Consider the following 24,167-nt stretch of genomic DNA (forward strand, 5'->3'; position numbering starts at 1 on the left):
TGGTCCCATTGCCAAAAAGCTTAAAAGATTACAAATATGAAGTCTAATCTTTGAAAGAACATGCTCATTGCCCCAAAAAAGATTGCAAATATAAAGTCTAATCTCTAGACTAAAGCAAAATGCGGCATGCCAAAATAGCCCAAAGGGCAACTGCAAGACTACAAGTACAAATAAAATATCGGCATGGCACAACAGCCCAAGTGTCACACTATCATCAATGATCATAATATCATATACAATGTACATGTGTCATGTATCATGAGAATCATGATAAGGAAACTAAATCAAAGATCATCATCATGATCTGAGGCTGCTCTAGCTACTCTTGAAGTGCCAGCCTCATCATCATGTGTACCATGAATTATTGCATCTCCCTCAACATCAACATATGTCTCCTCTTCTTGCTGCATCTCCCACTCTGTGAATGTATCGGCCTTTGTTGTCATACTGTTACATAACATCCTCAAATTAGCACTAACAAATACTAGATCGTTTACCCTCTCCACACCAAGATGGTTCCTCTTCTTTGAAGCAATGTGAGCATATGTACTCCACAATTGCTCCAAACAAGAGGAGCTAACTGACTGACTCAAAATACGGATGGCTAGTTGCTGCAACTCAGGACCATCCGAACCATAGTCCTCCCACCACAAAGCTACCCCAATCTTAGAGCGATCCTCCTGTGCATCCCCACAACCAAAAGAACCCCGAAAGGTCCTATAACATGAAAGCTGATCTCTAATATTTCATCTAGTGCTATGATCAGGCACTAGATGAGACAATATAAGTCTCCATGCATCCATAACCTCAGTGTCATTCTCTTGACCCTTATCCTAGAACTCAAGATCCACAATAAATGCAGCTGCATGCATGGGCGAGCAATAGGAGTTCCAACTCGTCACAACTAAATGGCATATCTCCTCATACACCTCATCATTTGGTGCCAACTCCTGTAGCTTTTCATTCAGTCTATCCATAGCCTCATATACCTTGCCAATGCAAGGTTGCATAGCATCCATAATCCTCAATAAATGCACAGTAGGTGATACCATTGTTAGGGATCAGTCACCTGGTCGGACTGCAGTCCACAGTCCAGTCGGAATGTACAGTCGGACTACCACGTGGCAGTCCGACCTGCTTCCGTACAGTTGGCTGTATTTAATGCAGCCGACATGCAATTATTTGGCGCCCAGATTTTGGCTATTTATAGCCGCGATTTCTAGGAGTCTCTCACACACTCTTCTGCTCGTAGATTACAAGCTGGAGGCTCGCACAGATTCCGTCTCTATTCGCAGATTTCAGACAAGAGATCATGCAGACTGCAGCGGACTTCGAGGTGAACAGCAGGTTGCATCGTCGAGGTGGAGACACGCAGTCCAGCGCACTGCGACCGTGTACATATCTCCATATCTTTGTATACAGCACACTTTATACAACAGATCTTCATTTACCACTGTCTCTTTCTCTCTCTTCTCTCTGCGTTCTCTCTCTCTCAATCCTACGCTTCCACACCGCTGCACTCTGACATGGTATCAGAGCAATGTAGAAGGGCTGACTGAGTGCAGAACTAACCTGAAGAAGAGTTTCCATCGCGACACAAGGCTGCGTTTTCAGCGTTTGAGGGCAAGTAGGAGGGCTGCGCCTTGAAACAAGGCTGAAGCAAGCGTGGGCGCGCGGGAAAGGACTCCAGGTGGTGGATTTGCTGCTGTTTTCTGCTGTTTGACGAGGAGGAAGTTTGAGTTTTCAACTTTCAAGTGCAGGTTTTGCTTTTTCATCGCCTCCGGCGGGTGAAGAAGTTTCGGGACGCGGAATAGCCCTAGCAGGCTGCAATTTCACAATCAGAGGGGACTGCTTTTGCGTTTGTAAAGGCATTACAAGTGAAGATATCTACAGAGATTGACTTGGAGTTCCAAACGATCATGGACCGGAAGGTGCCTGTCTTACTGGCTCTTCCCGCAGATCAGAAGCTCGATGGCAATAATTACCGCATTTGGCGCATGATGATGCTGGCCATCCTTGAGTCCTACGATTTGGCGGAGCTTATACAGGAGGAGATCGACCGGCCCTCGGTGAGAGATGAGTCCAAACTCTCTTCCGATGCTCGTGCAGAGTTGGCCAAGGCACAGTCTCATTGGGACAAACTGAATGCCAGGATTCGTTCCTTTCTTTTTCTGTCTTGCACTACAGCCGTGATAGCTCACATCGATCACTTGACGGTGGCTCGGGAGATATGGTTGGAGCTTGATCAGATGTATAACCGGATGACCCTTATGAAACGGGTTTCTTTGGAGGTGCAGATGCGGACCTTGTCCGTGAACAAGTCTTCTTCGTTGCGGGAGCACATCAACAAGCTTAGACAGCTTCAGATGCAGGTTCAGAATGCGGGGAAGCCGATTTTCTCCGAAGACATGGCGATCACACTCTTGCCCCACTTGCGCCACGATTCGATGTTTTCTACTCCGCCCTCATTGCTTCGGGGCGAGAGTCCACTCTTCGGTGGGAAGAGTTGGTTTCTATGGTCTTGGACCAAGAGGAACAACTGAAGGGACAGAATGCTTCCAAGTCGAAGGCACTAATAGGTCCAACCTCTCAGAATAAGGGGAAGGACCAAAAGAAGAAAAAGGGGGATAACAAGTCAAAGAAGGACAAGGACAAGGACAAAGAATCCACATGTCATATTTGTGGAAAGACCGACCATTGGAAGAAGGATTGCCCTGACAAAGACAAGGACACCAACAAGAAGGACATGAAGGATTCTAGAGTGGTGGTTGCACCCTCATCAGCTGTGTTTCTTCATCTAGCTGTCATTGAGGACTCTACACCGAATGCTTCTAATGCTGCGATGACAGCTCCCCAAGCTCGAGAGTGGATCGTTGACAGTGGTGCCTCCCGGCACATGACTCCATCAGATGGTGTTGCCCAGTTGCGACCTTCGCGTGGGCAGATTCTCATTGGAGATAGCTCTTCGGTGTCTATTGCAAGACGGGGTGAGATGCAGCTTATTCCGGATGAACGTGGTGGTACCCATACCTCAAAGGTCTTGCATGTACCAGGTTTAGGGTATCATCTACTGTCAATTCATAAGATTTGTTCCCTTGGACTTTTGGTGGAGTTTGACAGTGATTCGGTGCGAGTCCTTGATCGTGGGTCAAGGAAGGTTCTCTCATCCGGATATGAGAACGGCATCTACAAATTGAAGTCTTCCACCGCCCTCTCTACTCTTCTTCTTACCTCTCAGACACAGTCAGAGCTATGGCATGCTCGGTTTAGTCACCTCAACTATGATTATCTTCGGAGGGTGTCACGTGGACAACTTGTTCGAGGGTTGCCGGACATAGTGGTGAGCCAACAGCCATGTGTCTCCTGCATTCGTGGGAAACAGCATAGGGATACAATTCCCAACAAAGCTTCGCGGCGGTCTACTTCACCAATGGAGCTTGTATCTACAGATCTTTGTGGCCCTATGAGGAACGAGTCCTTGCAAGGGAGCTCGTACTTCATGTTGATCGTAGATGACTACAGTAGGATGACATGGGCCTATTTCTTGGCGTTGAAGTCAGAAGTTTTCTCCCACTTCAAGGATTGGCTTCTCTTTGAGGAGAACCGATCGACCGGAGATTGAAGATCTTACGATCCGACAAGGGTGGTGAATTTGTTTCTAATGAGTTTACTCGTTTTTGTGCAGATAAAGGTATTCACCAAGAGTTTGCTAATACCAACACTCCTCAAGAAAATGACATTCTTGAACGGAAGAACCGAAGTGTGATCGAGATGGCGCGCACCATGATGGAGCACCGACAGACACCACAGTTTCTATGGGCCGAGGCTGTGGCTACTGCAATCCACATCCTTAATCGATCCCCCACTTCGGCCGTTGATGGAATGACACCTTTTGAGGCTTACTTTGGAACTAAGCCCGATGTTTCTTATTTTAGGGTTTTTGGGTGTGATGCCTATGTTCACATTCCCAAGGCTCATCGTGATAAATTTGAAGCAGCTTCCTGAAGACAGGTGTTTGTTGGCTACAGCTCTCAGTCCCAAGGCTATCGTTTGTATGATCCCGTCAAGCGGGATGTGTACACTAATCGCGATGTGTGGTTCGTGGAGGTTCCGGCCATAGCAGCGGGTAAGGAGCATCCCGTTCTTGGAGATCCGGGGGGGAGTTGGGCCCCTGCGACAGTTTTCTTGGAACCCGCGCCTTTTGATTCTGATTCTGTTTCTGATACAGAGTCTACTGTTCCACCGGTCACCCCCAAGGAGTTACCACCGGTGGATATCCCAGAATCTTCAGCTGATGGAGAGAGACGAGGAGAGGTCCGGCCTCCCCCTCGTTGGGCCCGTGACACAGTTCGTGATTCAGGGATCAAGGGGGTCCCTGAGGAGTGGGGACCGCAGGATGGTCCATGGCAGTCACGGAGGCACCAGGCACATTCTACGGAGCTTGTTTGCTCTAACTATTGTTTGATGACCCGTGTTATGCAGGATCGAGAGCCCACCTACGTGAAGGAGGCTTTACAGTCCGCACCATGGAAGAAAGCTATGGAAGCCGAGTTGGAGGCTATTGAGAGGAATGGCACTTGGTCACTCGTGTCTCGCCTCCCGAATAAGAAGGTGATTGGCGTCAAATGGATCTTCAAGACCAAGTACCTTAGCGATGGTTCTTTGGACAAGCACAAGGCTCGGCCTTATTGCTAAAGGTTTTGCACAGCGCCCAGGGATTGATTGTCATGACACTTTTTCCCCCACTGCTCATATGGCGACTATTCAAGCTGTTCTTGCCTTGGCTGGCCATAGGAGATGGCATGTCTACTAGTTGGATGTGAAGTCAGCCTTCCTCAATGGTGATTTGAAGGAGGAGATCTATGTCGAGCAACCTCCTGGCTTTGGATCTTCAGATGAGAAAGTCTACAGGTTGAGGAAGGCCTTGTATGGCCTCAAGCAGGCTCCGCGTGCATGGAACGAGAAGATTGATTCGTTCCTTCAGTCACAGTTGGGATATCGGCGTTCCAAGGCCGATCCGCAGCTTTATGTACACACTTCCGAGGCTGGTTGTGTGCTTTTTGTGTTATATGTTGATGATTTGATTGTCACAGGTGATCATGCCCAGAAGGTCCAAGAGACGAAGGCAGCTTTACATCGGACATTCGAGATGACGGACTTGGGTCTACTCTATTTCTTCTTGGGCCATAAGATTTATCAGTCTCGGAGGGGGATTTTCATCTCTCAGCAGAGATATGTACAGGAGCTCTTGGTTTCTTTTGCGATGGAGAATTGTCGGACCCTTTCTCCTATGGATCCGAACTGGAAGGCCACTTCACACTCAGCTTCTCCCATGGCAGATGCTTCCCGCTATCGTTAGTTGATTGGATCATTGATTTGGCTCCTCAACACTCGTGTTGATCTTTGTTTTGTTGTTGGGCTCTTGGCAGGGTTCATGAGTGAACCTCAGACAGTGCATTGGCAGGCTGCCCAGAGGATACTTCGTTATTTGAGGGGGACATCTCATTTAGGGATTCATTATCCCGCAGGCACAGGTGGTTCAGATCTTGTACTTGCAGGTTGGAGCGACTCGAATTGGGCTGGTGATGTGGATCACAGGCGGTCTACTACAGGTTACTGTTTTACCTTAGGTGCAGGTGTTATCTCATGGAGTAGCAAGAAGTAGCCCACTGTAGCCCTTTTCTCTACTGAGGCAGAGTATCGGGCCGCGTCTTCCACCACATGTGAGGCTGTGTGGCTTCAGAGATTGTTGGAGGAGCTTGGCTGCCACTCGTCCTACTTTGCTGCAATGCGACAATGAGAGTTGCATTGCCTTGGCACGGAATCCTGTTTTTCATGCCCGGACGAGGCACATAGAGATCCAGTACCACTTTATCAGAGAGAAGCTTCTAGATGAGACCATCACTGTGGAGTACTGCAAGACGGAGGACAATCTTGCAAATTTGTTTACGAAGGTGCTTCCCTAGGCTCTAGTTCGGAGACATGCCAGATCCCTCAGGCTTCTGCCCCGCCCACGCTCTGAGAGGGGGTGTTAGAGATCAGTCACCTGGTCGGCGGACTGCAGTCCACAGTCTAGTCAGACTGTACAGTCGGACTGCCACGTGGCAGTCCGACCTACTTCCGTACAGTCGGCTGCATTTAATGCAGCCGACATGCAGTTATCTAGCGCCCAAATTTTGGCTATTTATAGCCGCGATTTCCAGGAGTCTCTCACACACTCTTCTGCTCGCAGATTACAGGCTGGAGGCTCGCGCAGATTCCGTCTCTGTTCGCAAATTTCGGACAGGAGATCGTGCAGACTGCAGCGGACTTCGAGGTGAACAGCAGGTTGCATCGTCGAGGTGGAGACACGTAGTCCAGCGCACTGCGACCGTGTACATATTTGCATATCTTTTGTATACAACACACTTTATACAACAGATCTTCATTTACCACTGTCTCTTTCTCTCTCTTCTCTCTGCATTCTCTCTCTCTCAGTCCTACGCTTCTACACCGCTGCACTCTGACAACCATAGCATCTATCCGCTTTACATCATCCCAAAAAGTGGAGTTATTTACTTTCTTCAAGCATAAGATACATGTACGAGTATCTGCCAATGTTGATGAGTCCGCTTTACATCATCCCAAAAAGTAGAGTTATTTGCTTTCTTCAAGCATAAGATACATGTATGAGTATCTGCCAATGTTGATGAGGTGAACTCATCACTAAGAAATAATTGCCTCAAGGCACCACTGCATCCTCTTAATTTGCCTAGCCTCAAGAAGTTAAAGGCAAATCTAGTATCAGAGTATTTTAAAAGTGTCTTCTTCGACTGCAAAGAGAAGTGATGGCAAAGAAACTGATGATTTAAAACAAAGCTAATCATTTGAGTTACTTGCTCTATGACAAGTGCAATCCATGACAGGTTACCGATATTCTTTAGTAGATTGTTCAAGCAATGAGTCATACAATATAAAACTATGATATACGAATAATATCCCTAGATAATAGCACCAACTGCCCTATTTGCGAACTCTCCATCTGCAACAAATTCCACATGCTTTGGGCCAATAAGCTCAATACCTGGAACCCACTTTGTTGCAAGTACATCTGGTGACTTTCTTGTCCCCGATACATCATGTGAAGATATGAAATACATTCCCCCACGAGAATAAGCAACCATACCATGAACGGATTGCTTGCGTGTAGATTAAACATCTAATGAAGGTTAAAAAATGCTCGCAAGAATAGGCCAATCTAGCACTACTCATACATTTTTGGAATTAATCTGAAATCCATCAATGGAGATGACATGACAAGATATAACAGTTTCGTGCGAAAAAATTCGCACTTGGATAGTTTAGCAAACAATTGTTCTCGTCTTCAAAGACGTAAGACAATACATAAGTATTTGGCATGCTCCTCCAATGACTTACTATAAATAAGGATATCGTCGAGAAAAATGACTATTCACTTTTTTAGTTACAGACGGAATAGATCATTCATCATTTATTAGAAAGTTGTAGGAGCATTGGTCAATGCAAAAGGTAGGACCAAAAACTAATAATGTCCATACCACGCTTGAAATGTAATTTTTGAAACATTCTCCAAAGCTATCTATATATGATGGTTTTCGGACCTTAGATCAATTTTGTTGAAGTAACAAGCACCACAAAGTCGATCTATAAGCTCATCCATCCTTGATAATAGATATTTATTATTGATAGTCACCTTATTACGAATTTCAAGTGTTGATCTTAGTGTACGATGTCTTCTCCTAAAGGCATGGGTCTCGAGGTGGCTGCTAAACCCTAATTCCTACAAAAGTTTAGATCTCTCAATTGTCTACCAAATTTGACTGCGACTTGCTCAAAATAGCTCAAAAATACTGAAATCTCCTATGAATGGGTTAGAGAAGCTGAGAAAGCCAAGATGAGAGAGAAATCTGATTTTCTTTGCGAGAAAACCCTAAATTTTGTCTGCACCATCCAGCCTGCATTTAATGCAATCACCTATTATCAAGCACCTCCAAAATGCTGTCACCTGATCAGCAATGCTCTTACCAGCCCCTAGAAGGTGATTCCCTGTTGTCCCCTGCTTGTTGAGGCCCCCAGATGGCTATCTTTTGCAGTAAATTGCTATACTCTGATCAGAAAATGGACCAACAGTTCTCTCTCTCTCCCCCTCTCTCCCAAGTTGTAAACTAACTGAATGGCTAAGATCCAACCCCAAAAACGTTTTCTTAGTTTGCATGGGTATTTTAGCCAAGTAGCAACCTCCTAAATCCATTTTTCAACATTATCCAACCATTTAATTAAAAACTTACACATTCGATTAATAACTTAATCAAATGTTATCAACAAGATTAAAGCATCTCAAAATTTCACATCCTCTTGATAGACACCATCCGATCCGAGCAATCCACCGGGCACTGCATATCGGACATGATAAACTCGGTCAGTGGGTACTATGTGGAGTCGATATCAAGTGAAAAGAAATAAAATTATGAATAGAGCTTATCAAACAATAATCTAACATCTTGGCCATTTATATGCTCTATGATCTTTTAAAGATCATGCGAGCCAAAAGTAATTTTTAAAAAATATGCTTCGAATAAAATTTCAAAAGTAATACCTAGAGCCTTAAGAGTATTTATCAAAGTCTTGGAAGTAGACTTCGCTTTTTTGTTCTCACGACACTCGTGATTACCGCAAAATAACTCGTATGATGGCAAGCGAAACGACAACCCTTCATGTAATCTTTACTCAAGTGACCTCATGCTTGCCGCCGTTTTTCTTATGCAACTCCGAAGTTGGCTAATGAGTTACTGCCTGGGTAAATGATTTCTTCGACTTAAAGATTGAGACTACTCGATAGGAACCCCCAGTCGACTAGCTACCTCTACTTGCAACCAAAGTATTATCAAAATTCTTTGCATACCTGTAGACATCCTTGAGCAAGTGAGGAGGATTGCGGAGTATCTGATTCTGGTAGACCGACGACGTATCTCATGTAAAGCAATGATTGAGGATCATCCAAAGCCTTCATCTTATACAATAAAACTTTAAATTCCTACATGTATGCATCCAAGCTTTTCTTCCATATTAAGCTCAAATAATTTTTAGAAATTTTCAATCTGATCATCAATCACAAAACATTTCCAAAAACCGAATTGAAAATTAGCTCAAGTCGTTGGATTAGGGTGTGAGCTCGCCCACCAAACATATGCCTTTCCCTATAACATGATTTGTATTTACCCAATGTACTAAGCATCATCGAACTAGCACAAATCAAAATATGTCATCCATTTCACTAGTCGTGAATCAATGTTTGTCTCATCACATTCCTTCTTCTTCCCTTTAAAGGGATCAAGTTGAAATTGAAGAGACATCGTCCTCATGGCCGCAAACACAAACGGAAAATGGGGAGTGGGAAGCTCAGCTAATTGGTGCTACATTTCCTTTACTTGAGCTTGGAGAATCACCATACTTGACGAATCTCCTTCAAATTTAAAGAAAGAGAAGCTTTGGGATACTGCCCATACATGTATTCGGGTTCAAGAAAAACCGAACAAGCATGTGCTAAGATTCGACAAGAATGGACGCATCAAAGGCAAATACACCATGAGAAGACATGTTATTAACAAAGAAAAAGGTTTCGAGAGAAGTTCAAACCAACCTTTCTCCTCGGATAGGGTGGTAAATTACCTAATAAAGCACTAATTACAGTAAGCATAAAATTCACATAAACTGAAAATGCATACTTTACCGCTTTAATTTTGGACATTGTATACCCGGTTCACCCCAAACTAGTGTCCTTGCAGTATTTCTTTATCTTATATTGCAAATGGAAGGAGTACACCTGAGATTCTCTGATCTCCTTTGCTAATCCAAGTCCCTTTTACTATCAAAACTAACCAGCAAGCCTCCAAACCGATTTGCCCCTTGGTTTGCAAAGAGATTGGCCTTCACTCTGCTCCTTGAAAGACAAATTCAACCCCAAATCTCATCTTGGCTAGCTGGTCTCTTGAATCTCCCAAATATTCCTTAATTTCAATTGTTGGAATTTAAGTTCTAGGATCTCAATTTTGAGCACGCATCCCGAGATAGCTGTCAAAACCCTAATCTCTACTATAAACTAGGGTTTACAACAAAGATTGATTGAAATCTCTTCCTCCGATGGCTCAAATTGCTCAAAAAAATTTAAGATAACTTAAGAAATGGCTAGGGAATAAAAGAGAATGTTATAGAGAGAGAAATTTCGGAGTTTCATTGCGAGAAATGCTAAAAATTGTTGTTGTCCTACTCAAACATCCATGGAAGCTATCACCTACAGCTTGGGACCATTAGAAAGACTGATGCCCCCTCCTATCTGCTATCACCTGCACCAAAAGGACCTTGGACTACTATTACTTCCTCTTCAAGGGCTCCAAATTGTTGTCACATGCTACAGGACCGATCCTTGGTGGCTGCAAATCACATTAACAACCTCTTATTGCTCTCTAACAGCCTCCTTCTCTCTCACAATGGCTAGAATAGACTTCCACCAACCCCTAAAAACGTTTTTTCCACTTGCATGGGCAAATTCTACCAAGTGGCAACCTTCTAATCCTATTTTTCAGCATTATCTAGCTTATAAAATTAATTTTTAAAATTAATTTAATAATTATTATAATACTCAAAAATTTAATTTCACAACCAACAATTAAATTGGCTAGGCCAATTTGTCTTCCAAGTATCGCAACTATCGTAACTATTAACCCTTAAACCGACATTAATTAATTAATTAAAGCCTAGTCTCTAATGTCACCACTGACATTGGCCAATAAATTGGTCTAGGCCAAAATCCAACAAACAGGTACTACCTAGTACCTGTCAAGTATAACTCATTACAACTTTTGCCTTTGGCACCAACTAATATCTCAAGGTCCTAGGTCCCACACTTTGAAACAATTGACTTGCATCTCACATGTGCAAGTTACATTGGCACATTTGATTAACTTTTAATCAAATGCTAAGCAAAGCGATAAAATTTCACGTCCTTGTGATAGAGTGGATTTGAAACTTCGAAGAGTGCGAGAGAGAGAAACAAAAGAAGCAAAAACGTTTTGTATTAAATGTAGGACTTGAGGTTTTTTTTTAATGGAGATAATAAGCAAGAAGATAGGCTTGATCAAACAAAAAAACCAATAAACAAGTCGAATTATTTTTTTTTAAGAAAAATAATATTAAGTCAATCCCTATTTCTTTTCCTTGTTTTTAAAAAAATTGTACGTGGCTCACAATAAATGTGACCATACGGGTCATTAAGACGAAGCATCCTCCACGTCTACAACGCCCCCCCTCCTTCACGCATGGTAGGTCAAGTCCACCGAATGATGAAAACGGCACCTCCCTCCTTTCATGCATGGCAAGTCAAGTCCACCGAACACTGACATACGTTCCACCATGCCAAACAAACGAAACAATATGGTTCTGTCAACAACCTAATAGACGAATTTTAGATAGGTAGTCTATCTGAGTCCATGCCCCCTCTCAACTACACTTCAATGAGTCGATTATCTATATCTCTATCAAAACCATCACTTCTGTCTCTCAATCATTTCATTTCTCTCTCCCCAATAGTGAATCGAAGCGCAAGAGGTGTTCTAGAAAACAATAATAAAGATGTTCTTATTCTTCAAAATAATCGTTTTCTATCTCAATGATTATCACTCATCTTCTCTCTCGCCCTGACATCCAAAGCCCATCTCGACAATAAAAATAACATTAAGGTTAATAATAATGTAAACATTAAAATTAATGATAGCATAATATAAACATTAAATGTCGAAATGACAACAATATTAATACAACACTAACATTAAAACCAATGCTAGCATTAATATTAAATGTTAAATTTACTATCAACGAAAATTCTTTGATGTTGATTCGGGCTATAAGGTTTTTAGATTCCAACAATGGTCTACCATAGCCTCGAAGTGGCACCTTCCCAGACTCCAACCGTAAAAACACTTGTATACTAGCATCATGCCAACACAAAACCCAAGCATGGGTACGAAACATACCTTGCTCTCATACCCACCATCCGCTACGTGTGCAATGGTCTATCATAGCCCTGGAGTAGTAACTAGCATCATCCCAACGCATATCTTGCTCTTGTACCCACCACCCACAGCACATGCCCCCAAGCACACCTCTCCCGCTAACAGTGTCCCATACCACCCTTAGTAAGAAAAATGCATACCTCTCAAGCGCGAACCACCACGGTTCCATGAGCAAAAGTGGTTTTCTACATGTCATCGAGTCTCGAGCCCCATTGTAGGTTGATGCTCTAATACCAATGAAACGTTCTCCTAGGATCCAACCTGCACACGAGACTCAACACAAACTCACCATAAAAGGAATTAGACATCAAGCTCATTGTCACGAGAATGTGAAATTTTGAGATACTTTAACCTTGCCAATAACATTTGACTAAGGTGTAAGGTTATTAGCACATGTGATACACATGGCAATTATTTCATGGTAACAGGCCAAGGACTCGATGCTGCAATGGATGTCAAAGGTAAAAGTTGTAATAAGTTATACCTCGCAAGGTAGTACTCCTCGTCAAATTTTGGCCTAGATCAATTGGCCACTAATGTCAGTGGTGACATTAGAGACTAAACATTAAGTACTTAATGTCAATCTAAGGGTCAATAACTACTCAAGGATACTTGAAAGACAAATTGACCTAGCCAATTGAAGCATAGGTTGGTAAAAGTGATTTTTTGAGCGCTATAATAATTTTTAAATTAATTTTTAAAATTAATATTCTAAAAATTAAGTTAATAAGCTAGATAATATTGAAAAATGAGATTAAAAGGCTACCACTTGGCAAAACTTCTCCATGCAAGTGGAAAAAAAGTTTCTAGGGACTGATAGAAGTCTATTCCAACCAATGTGAGAGAGAAGTAGACTCTTAGAGAGCAAGGAGAGGCTTCTTACGTGATTTTCATCCACCAAGGATTAGTCCTACAGCATGTGACAGCAATTTGGAGCCCTCCAAGAGCAAGTTATAGCAGCCCAAGGTCCTAGTGCAGGTGATAACAGAGAGAAAACAGCAACAGTCTTTCTAATAGTCCCCCTAAGCTGTAGATAATAGCTTCCATGGCTGTTTGAGTAGACCAGTAACATTTTTTCAACATTTCTCACAATGAAACTCTGAAATTTCTCTCTCTACAGCATTCTCTCTCATTCCCCAATCATTTCTCAAGTTATCTCAACAATTTCAGCCATTAAACAAAGAGATCTCATCCAATCTTTATTGTAAACGTTAATTTACAGTAAAAATTAGGGTTTCAACAGTTACATTGGCATTCGTGCTCAAAATTGACGGCCTAGGACTTGAATTCCAATAGCTGAAATTGAGGAATTTCAAGGAGATTCAAGAGGCCAGCCAGCCAACATAAGATTTGGGGTTGAATTTGTCTTTCAAGGAGCAAGGTGAAGGCCAATCCCCAAGCAAACCAACGCGCAAATTGGTTTGAAAGCTTGCTGGTCACTTTTGACAACAAGAGTCACTTGGGTTAGCAAAAGAGATCAAAGGATCTCAGTTATACTCCATCCATTTGTAATATAAGATAAAGAAATACCACAAGGGACACCAATTTAGGGGCCAACATGGTATCCAATGTCCAAGATTGAAGTGGTAAAGTGTACATTTTCAGTTTACGTGAATTGTATACTTGTTGTAATTATTGCTTAATCAAGTTATTTACCACCCTATCTTAGCAGAAAGGCTGGTTTCATGGTTCCATGGGATACCATCAATTCCCTCAAAATTGGTGAGCCCAAGGCACCTCATTGAAGGTCACAAGCTTTTCTCTAGTGCTGAAATTGTATTCAGCTTAGCATTACAACAAGAAAGTCTTTAGATAGTGAGATAGGATCAAGCAAGGACGATGTCTCTCGATCTGAAAATTCACAAAGTATTGGAAAAAATGCAATGTTTGATCTTGGACAAGGCATGGAGATGGATAACAAGCTGATAATGTTGGTTTACACCAAAATCTGGGTCCTTCTAAGCCTTCAAAAGCTGATGACCAGTAAGAGGAAGAGGAATTTGATGACCAGTGTAAAGATCAGCTCAGAACAGCAGCCGAAATGTTAATGCAATCGGCAAACGATCCTCAGTTCATGCTCTCTTTGAACCCCTAATCATGCCATTGAGCATCTAGTTAAACCATTACACAATAATTCGAATATTGTATCACATTTCTTCAATAAAGAAGGGCAGCAAAGGCAACAAGAGAAAATGGTCTTCGAGAGTTTCAAGACAGCAAGATGCACAAAAGGGAGAGCCAATACAATAGCATGATGTTTCAAATGTGGGTAGTGTGTATAAGCAAATGGTGCCAGTGGGGCAATTGATGCATATGTAAGGCCAACTTGGAAGTGCCAATCCAATGGTTTTGGACAGTAGGGCATGCATGCAATTATGGGGCAGCCAAAGTACTTTGGTGCTCGCACTAGTTTCCATACTATGGTGGGCTTGGAACTGCATATGGGAATGTATGGCACAACTCCTTATAGTAAGCAACCAATGCGTCATGTGCAAGGCCTAGTGTATCCGGGTAGGGCTGGTAATATGCATAACTCCATGCCTAGCAATCTTGGTATGATGTTGGGGTAAAAAATGGCAAGTTTGGCAATGCATATATGTAGCCGACTGTGTTTGGGACTCATGGTATTAATGTTGATCATGTAAATGCTCCATAAAGTATTGGTCATGAGAAAAAAATGCATCTAGTAACGCATGCAACATATGGGAAAATGTATCTTGGTATGACTAATAGTATGAAAATTTCCATACACAATCACATTGCAATGGTCCAGAGTCTACAAACAAGAATGTTTCCTAATGCATCTAGTGCTCCTAGCATGACAGTTACACATGAGGGGCTAGTCAATTGGATACAATGTTGCATATTAGTTAAGTTGCAATTGCAACAATGTGAACATATAAAGCATTGCAATGCTTAAGGGAAAGAAAGGCCTACAACCTAGTGGAGATTTCGAGGCAAGAAAAGTTTGAGGTAAAGTTTCCATATGGTTCTTGGTGAAGCTTCAACATTGTTTCACCAATAGACGCAAAGTGGATGGAAAAGGATGACTTGGCAGACCATCCTCAATTATTACAACTTTACCGAGATGCCTTTCAGTTAGAGCCAACTTCAGTTTGGAATCAATTAGGTTCGACTGAGCAAGGATCCAAAGCATTGCCTGATACTCAAGAGGGAGGTAGCACTTCCACTCCTCCAATTGTGGACAGCTCTTATATGTAGTGGATCTTGGATGTATTCAACGCATATATAAGGTACTTTGCTGACAATATGTCTGCCATGGGGTCACTACTCAATGTACTAGTCACTGTAGGATGTATGCACGTCAGTATGAGTTTCACCTGGGAACTAAAACTATATTTTTGCATCAGTCTATAATTAGTTTGGCATGAGTTTTAGCCTCAGCTTGAGAAAAAAATTCTGATCAGTTTCAGTTCAATTTTTTATCAATTTGGGAACATTTATAGTCACTTTGGGATCAATTTTGCATCAGATCTTGCATCGATTGCTGCTCAGTTTTTACAATCAGTTTGTGACCAGTTCTTAGATCAGCAAATGATCAAATTATGCTAAGTTTTCAATGGTTTACAACTAGTTCCATGGACAGCAGCATACTAGTAAATGACATTGATAGTTTCACCCATGGTTTATGCTGAGAATATACTTTACTATGGTTGTGGAGTTAGAACGGTTGAGAAACATGAGTTATGGAAGCGTCGAATGGGTTTCTAACGACAGTTCTAGACTAATTTCCCCTTTTATGTTATGTATATGCTAGCTGAAAATTTACCGTCCATTTGGGGCATATGGCATGGTTCGACAACAATAACCAATGTTGTGACTATAATACCTTATGAAAATTCTAGTGTTGTATGCTTTTCCTTTGGCTCAATGCAATGCAATCGAGGACGATTGAAGGGATTTCAAGGGGGAGGTCTATCACGAGGATGTGAAATTTTGAGATGCTTTAATCTTGCCGATAACATTTGATTAAGTTATTAATCAAATGTGCAAGGTTGTTAGCACATGTGATGCACATGGCAGTTATTTCATGGTAACACACCAAGGACCCCGAGAATGCAATGGGTGTCAAAGGCAAAAGTTATTGGTTGCTAAAATTAATTTTTTGAGTGCTAGAATAATTATTAAATTAATTTTTGAAATTAATATTTTGAAATTTACTTTAATAAGCTGAATAATGCTGAAAAATGAAATTAGAAGACTGCCACTTGGCAAAACTTCCCCATACAAGTGAAAAAAACGCTTTTAGGAGCTGATGGAGGTCTATTATAGTCATTGTGAGAGAGAAATAGACTGTTAGAGAGCAAGGAGAGGCTTCTGACGTAATTTGCATCCACCAAGGATTAGTTCTACAGCATGTGACGGAAATTTGGAGCCCTCCAAGAGTAGGTGACAGCAGCCCAAGGTCCTTTTGATGCAGGCGATAGCAAAGAGAAGGGGACAGCAATCTTTCTCGTGGTCCTAACTGTAGGTGACAACTTCCATGGATGCTTGAGCAAGGCGGTAGCAGTTTTTCAACATTTCTCGCAACGAAACTCTGAAATTTCTCTCTCTAGAACACTCTCATTTCCAAGTCATTTCTCAGGTTTTCTCAGCATTTTCCAACAATTTGAGTCATCAAAGAAAGAGAGTTCAGTTCATCTCTATTTTAAGTCCTAGTTTACAACAAAAATTAGGGTTTTAAACAGTTGCCTCAGGATGCATGCTCAAAATTGAGAGTCTAGGACTTGATTTCTAGCAACTGAAATAGAGGAATTTCAAGGAGATTCAAGAGCCCAACCAATCAATATGAGATTTGGGACTGAATTTGTCTTTCAAGGAGTAGGGTGAAGGCCAATCCCCAAGTAAACCAAGGGGCAAATTGGTTTGGAAGTTTGTTGGTTAGTTTTGAACAACAAGAGACACTTGGATTAGCGAAAGAGATCAGAGAATCTCAGTTATACTCCGTCCATTTGCAATATAAGATAAAGAAATACCACAAGAGACGCTAATTTTAGGGCAGCATGGTGTCCAATATTCAAGATTGAAGTCGTAAAGTGTGCATATTTAATTTACGTGAATTCAATGTCTGTTGTAACTATTGCTTAATCAGGTTATTAACCACCCTATCTGAGGAGGAAGACTAGTTTCACTCACCTTCCAACCATAGAAAATCCCAGTGTACGAATACGTAAGTCAATGGACCAAGAGTCCAAGAGTGATGATCACATAATGAATGTGCACAATAAGGCCTCGAGTCTTATTTATAGAACTCAACTGCCCTAACCCCAAGGTGCCCTTAGTACATTCGCACTAAGTTATCTCGTGACCACTATGACCAGTCCTACTAGCACCTATCCGGATGTCTAGGGACATAACATTGCATACCATGCATGTTGGGTCGAATGGATAGCTCAATAGACAAGAAGTGGAGTAGAGAGTGAGAGTGAGAGTAGACACACAAAGAAGAATACAAGAGTACCTTCACTCAAATGAATCAAAAGTTTACACCAGAACAACTCAAAGGAAAATACAAGGTGTATTTAACAAAACCCCCTGGAATGAATGATGTGAATGAAACAAGAATGACACATATCAATCCCCAAATAAGCTTGCAAAAAGCTTCAAACTTTTCTCTGGATAGAGCCTTCTTGACTATGTCTGCTATGTTGTCCTGTATAGGCACATAGACCAAATCAATCTCCCCAGTATGGAGTCTCTCTTTGACATAGTGATAATGCACCTTGATGTGCTTTGTTCATCCATGAAATATTGGATTTTGTGCAACTACCAATGCACTCTAACTGCAAGTGTAGATACATATAACTCACAAAAGTGCAATATGCAAGTCTGATAAAAGGCATCTAAGCCAAACATACTTAATTATAGTTGTAAAAACTGCCATGTATTCAGCTTCATAACTCGAAGTGGCCATTGTAGCAAGGTGGTTTTGTACATTTAGTACGATACATTCAGTTCATGAATATGTACGGTACATTCAGTACGTGAATATGTATGGTATGGAACGTACACAAAAATTTTAAGAATAAAATATGTTGTTTCGTACGTTCATTTAAAAAAATACATATAAAATTATATATAAAATCAGCCTATACATATAAAATGTGCAACTTAAAGATAGATCATGAAGAGGCCTAGGTATTGTGGAGAAGAATGAGGAGAAAGGAGAAGAGAAAGAGGAAGAGCGATTTGGAAAAGGGAGAGGGTGTGATTGTCAGCAGTCATGCTTTGTCATTTCTTGCCTATGAGCCTCAGTTTCAATCACCAGACGAGGACTTTAAGAGCTCTAGCCTGTCTATCACTTGTTTTGATGGAGGAGGTAGCTCATTCTAGAGCACTCAATTTATTGGATTTCAATGCATTTTCTCCTCCAATTGAGATTTTATGTGTATTTTCCAAGCGGTTTCTGTATTCTTCAACCTGTCTCACTTGCTGAACATTGTCCAACCTTTCTATTTTTTTTTAGCATTTCTCGTATTTTACCAGCATTAAATATTGGCCGGCCATATATTTTGCCCCAAATTTCAGGTCGGCCAGTTTTTGGGACATTTGGCTATTTATAGCCATTTCCCACTTGGCCGTCATGTATATCATTATCTTTCCTCTTTCCTTGGCAGATGCACACTCCAACTCCATCATCTTCCTTCATCTCAGGTGCTACCATCATCATCAACTTAATCTTCTTCTTTTCTTGTAGAAGGTCTCTCTCTCTTCCTTTGTGTTTGAGTTCCTTCTTCCATTGTACACTCTCACATGGTATCAAAGCATGGTATCGTTGTCTAAGAAAGACACAAAACTGACTTCTTACGAAGCAAACCACCCCAAACTGCCAGGTCACCTTGCCACATCAACATTGTGCTAAAAACGCATCTTTCTGCTTGGAGGTATCTACTTTTCTTGTGCCAAGTACCCATTTTGCTGCCCACTTCTGCTGGAGACAACGGGCTTCCTCAATGAGACGACAGTCTTCGGCTACAAACGCAGTGTTCCTTGGTCAAGTGATAGCTCTCCTCATCAACAAACGCACATAGTCCGTGTGCAAGAGACAATCTATCTCCCCCAAGCAGCCCCCCTACATGGACTTCCTTGTGATCCTATAGCCATTTCCTCTTGTATTGGGATTGTCTACCACCAAAACACATATTTTTTGTGGGAGTCTTGCAATATATTGAAGATGTCTTATCACCAGTTCTTTGCTGACTCAGAGGACGAGGTCTCTATTCCTTCCTCTGAGAGACGGAGAGATTTTCGTGCTAGTTCACGCAACAACTAGAGGTCACCTAGCGCATTTGAATGGGATCTCTCTCCTCCCCATTCTCTCTATGTTTCACAAAAGGCCCGTTCTGCTGGCCTTGATATGCCATTCATGGCACCCTCGATACAGGTGCTCGTACTCCCTTTTTTGCCCAAAGAAGACCAGCTTGATGGTTCTGATAACTCGCTTTGGTCATGTAAGATGGAGTGTATCTTTGATACCTTTGATCTTTAGGAGTTTGTTACCCACCCTATTCCCCGTCCAATGGAGGATCCCACCGTTGGATCATCGATGGATCGTACGGCCTTATGGGATCGGCTCAACTCTAAAGTCCATTCTTTCCTCTTTATGAGCTTACAAGATTCTGTCCTAGTGCATGTGCATAGGTTACAAAAAGAAGCGGAAGTATGGACAAAGCTTGCTTCTTTGTACCCTTGGCTGGTTGATAGTGGAACTTGTAGTCATATGTTGAGGAGCCTTCTTCAGTGGTTGCTTCATCTTCTGAGAGGCCTTGGCTAGTTGATAGTGGAACTTGTAGTCATATGACTCCACAAGGTGATTTGTTGTAAGATCTATACCCTTCTGAGGGCTCCGTCACTATTGGTGACATTGTTTCAGTGCCTATTTGTGGTATTGGCACTTTGCCTTTATTTTCCAGCCACCCATCAAGCTGCCCTTCACAAGCCCTTTATATTCTGGATTTGGGCTTTCCACTCCTCTCAGTTTATGGCCTTACAAGGCTTGGTGCCAAGGTTGTCTTCACCGAGCATGGCATTTGTCTTGAGAATTCTTCTACAAGGGGGGTTGTCGCGACAAGTTGACCGGAGAGCGGGCTCTCCATTCCCCTTCTCTTATGTAGAGTCCTCCAAGGCACTTATCTATTGCTACACCCGTTCCCGCGTGTGCACCATCTATTCCACACATTCCTTCCCATCCCCCGCCCTCTCCTCTGAAGGTTCCCTCATACCTCCCATCCCTTTCAGAAAGGGACAATCTTGATGATGCGGCTATGGATTCCCTAGTCCCTAGTGTTTCAAAGGGGTTTTTCCAGGATTGTGAGTAGCTTCTTCATCAACAGTCTTCATCGACAAACTTTATCAACATTAGCATTCCTCTTGTCACCCCAAGATTTGTTTCTCCCTTGGCCTTCCCCCACATCCAAGATTTGAGAGGGGATATTAGCAGTCATGCTTTGTCATCTCCTACTTGTGAACTTCAGTCTAAGTGATGGGGGTAAAGGTGCCTCCGCCTAGCCACCTGTGTATTACTACATTGATAGTACTTGCACCTGCACACTGCAGGTAGCGCGCCCATCACTATCACTTCATTCTGTATTCTTTCAATGACATTTGAATAAAGGAAAGACTAGTCACAAATTGTGACTGTTGGAGTTTCCACATTTGGAGTCTCTCTCTTTCTTGCTCTTGCTCCATCCGCCATAGCTCTCACCTCCGTGCTCTCTTGCTCGATCATTCTCACCTTTCAACTGGTATCAGAGATTGGCTCTTCGAGGCCTTAACCGTGATCGGGCACTCGTTCAGCATTCATTTGAATACCTACACTCTTGTCTTCACTCTTGGTAGCCATAGCCACACCTTTCGAGCTTCCAGTCGGTCTCATCCTTCTTGGGTAAGCATTGGGCCTTCTTGGGCAACCTCAAGGCATTCATCTACAGGTATTGGAGCTTTCATTCCACTCCTTATTTCAGTCCACAGGGTTTGAAGAACAGGGCAGCCAAGGCTCTCACTCCATGAAGGTTTGGAACTTAGCTCTCTCTCTTCTATGCCTATTGAGGCCTCTTGGGAAGCTTCTTTGGGAGCCATAGAAGCTCCCTACCCATCAAGTAGTGCCTAGCTTCCTCTCAACAACATCAAAAACGTGACGTCAGCAAATTGCCCTATTTTCTTAGCCTGTCAAAAGCGTGGCCTTCATCTCTAGCACCTCTTCAGGCCATTGGCACTACACAAAGGTCTCATTTGAGGCATAGGAGCATGCTGAATTCAACCATGGCATTGAAGGCTTGAGCTTGGCATTGACATTTAGGTCTGATATACTTTAGTTCAAGACTGTCATAACAGTCCATAGGCAGCCCCATGTTGAGCTAAAAATGCATTAGCTTTACTTAAACCCCCCCAAAACTTGCTTAATTAATGAAGAAACATTGTTTACTTAAAAGAAACGTGATCCTAGAGAGTTTTTGTGTCCCATAAGCACAAAACCGATTGGGAGGGCCCAAACTTTCTATAAATATGTATGCTGCCCTCCATTCAGTACAATCTCGTTTTTGCAAGTGTCAGGTGTTTTCAGCTTGCTGCCACACCCCTTTCGCGGAGGACATCACAGTCTCAGCTGTCCCTTGTTGTCATCTACAGTCTGGCCCCTGTTTCCAACCTTCCACCCACAGTTTGCAGCTATTTACAGCAAAGTGGCTGTTACTGATCACTCTCCATTCAGAAAATAATATCGTTTTTGCAGATTTCACGTATTTCAACTTACTGCCCACACCACGGACGCAGAGGACATCGCGGTCCAAGCTGGCCATTGCTGTCTATAACAGTGTGGTGCCTGTTTCTAGCCTACCACACACTGTTCGGAGCTGATTTCAACATATTGATTGCTGTTGTTGGTTTTGCCTACGTTTTTAGTATATCTCTCTCCTACAAGCTTTCTTGTCTGCGTTTTTAGTCTTTCTCTCTCCTCACTGCCGTTTACATCAAATCCATCTTCTCATTGCTACATTTGCTGGTGTTCGATATCCGGAGGCTACCTTGCTACGATTCGAGATCGGTTCAGAGTACGACACACTCTCCAGCTCATTATCCTTGCCCTGATCATTGAGATACAGGAGTTTGAGGTTCAGTATTCATTCACTGCATAGTATGTTTGCTGCATGAGCATTGTATATTCAGCAGTTTTATCACTTCAATTATTTTCTGTGTTCATTGTCTCTGAGTTATCCTAGCCCTAACTGTGTTCTTTTATCAGTCTGTGCTTTGTCATATGATTTTTATTTGTGTTTTTGTGTCAAAGTATTTCTTTACATGGTATCAGAGCCTGGTACTTTCTGAGAAACCTAGGCCTTTGATCTAAAAGCTCTCCGCAAGAAGCAAGAACAACAATAGGTTCAAATGACTTCGAACACATCAGTCTGTGCTTTGTCGTACGATTGTTATTTGTGTTTCATGTGTCAGAGTATTTCTTTGCATCCCAAACAACATTTGATGTTTATGCTTGCTTGGTACTAGCTATTGATGCCATTTGGTACCCGAATCATGCCCGGATGTTATGGGAAGTTATGCATATGATATACCATTGATTTGGTGCTGATTTTGGCCTTCTTTATGCTCAGTTTGATTGTGAATTTACTGCTGTAATAGAACAGGGCTGAAGCTATTTAACGCCGGTTATGCTATGCCTATTAGTCTCAGGTCCCAGATGCTTGTTATGACTATTTGGATGCAAATGGAGGTTGGCAAATATCTTGGATGGTTCCGGAATTTCTTTTGAGCCTTGTTTGAGCTCCGTATTGGTTGGCACTTACTTGACATTGATCTACACTAGCATGCTTTGTGAGAGAGGTTATACCTATGGTCTATGCATAACCCATTGGTACATGCTTTGAAGCATATGTCAGTGATGCATGCTACCTACATTGTATGAGCTTCTTTGCCACTTTGGAGCATTAGTTGGGCTTGGTGTTGGATACTTTGGAACCTCTTTTGGATGTTTCTTGGCTTGTCAGAGATTGACTTGGGTTCGTACATGATGTACTTGGATGCTATTAGATGCTTGACCACTTATATGCTCTTGGTGCTCTCATAATGTACGGTCTTAGCTATGAGATGTCTTATGCATTTACATGCTATCTTTGAGCTTGGTTGCTCATTTTCCATCGAATTTTGTACCAGTGGGACCTTTATGCTTATGGTTTTGGATTTACCCAGAGCTTGTGGGTTATGCATTTGAGCTATTACTTGAGATTTGAAACTAGAATCTCTTACACGTCCTTGACTATGATATTTGCTTGGTAGATGTTTCCAGGTCTACTCTTGGATGCTTATGAGTTGATTTGATCCATCTTCATTGAGCATACATCAACCTTTGTCAAATCTTGTCAATGGTGTGTACATCTTGCTTATTACTCAGGGGATGTATCGGTTGTACTATCGGACTCTCTTGACACATTTGGGTGTTCGGCTCATGTTCATTGGTTGTCATAGTGCCTCTGTTATGCCCGTTTGATGCAAGATTGGACTTGGCAATCATTGTTGTCATTGGATCTCTATTAACTCATTGTTTGCTCTCATTTACTCACTGCTGTCATTTATTACAACAAGCTGTTTTATGCGGGCTGTGATGTATTTACTAAGCTTAATCATGTTCTTTTCATGTACTTTTGGCACTATTTGGTGGATAGCTGGTCATTCTAGCAGTTTATCTTATTTTCAGTTTGTTTTGGCAATGGCTTTGGCCTGTATACTGCTAATTACAGCAGGCTGTTTTTTGCATAGTTTGCCTCTGTTTGACTCATTATAGTTGGTCATCTCAAAGATACGGCTTTGTTTAACATTGCCAAGTTGGATGGCACCAACTATAACTACGTGAAAACTCAAATGTGACAGGTTTTGGTACAGAAATTGCAAATTAAGCCACTAACAAACAAAGGTATTAAACCCGAGAATATGGATGATGATGACTGGGCTGATTTAGATGCACTATGCAAGTCCACACTCATTTTATCACTCTTTGAAGAGGTCCATAATAATGTTGTTGAAGATGAAGATCACAGTGCATGGAATCTATGG

The 24,167-nt window shown here is 42.1% G+C and overlaps 1 protein-coding gene across 3 annotated transcripts in view; it reads right to left on the bottom strand.

Annotated features, from left to right (window-relative positions):
• Positions 1-24,167, bottom strand: part of LOC148030176 (NADH dehydrogenase ubiquinone 1 beta subcomplex subunit) — a 54,377-nt gene that overhangs the window by 1,684 nt on the left and 28,526 nt on the right. The window lies entirely within an intron of this gene.

This window comes from Lygodium microphyllum, chromosome 10 (genome assembly GCF_053477565.2).
Source record: "Lygodium microphyllum isolate KBCC chromosome 10, Lygodium_microphyllum_v1.1.10, whole genome shotgun sequence".
In the NCBI taxonomy this organism is placed as follows: Eukaryota; Viridiplantae; Streptophyta; class Polypodiopsida; order Schizaeales; family Lygodiaceae; genus Lygodium; species Lygodium microphyllum.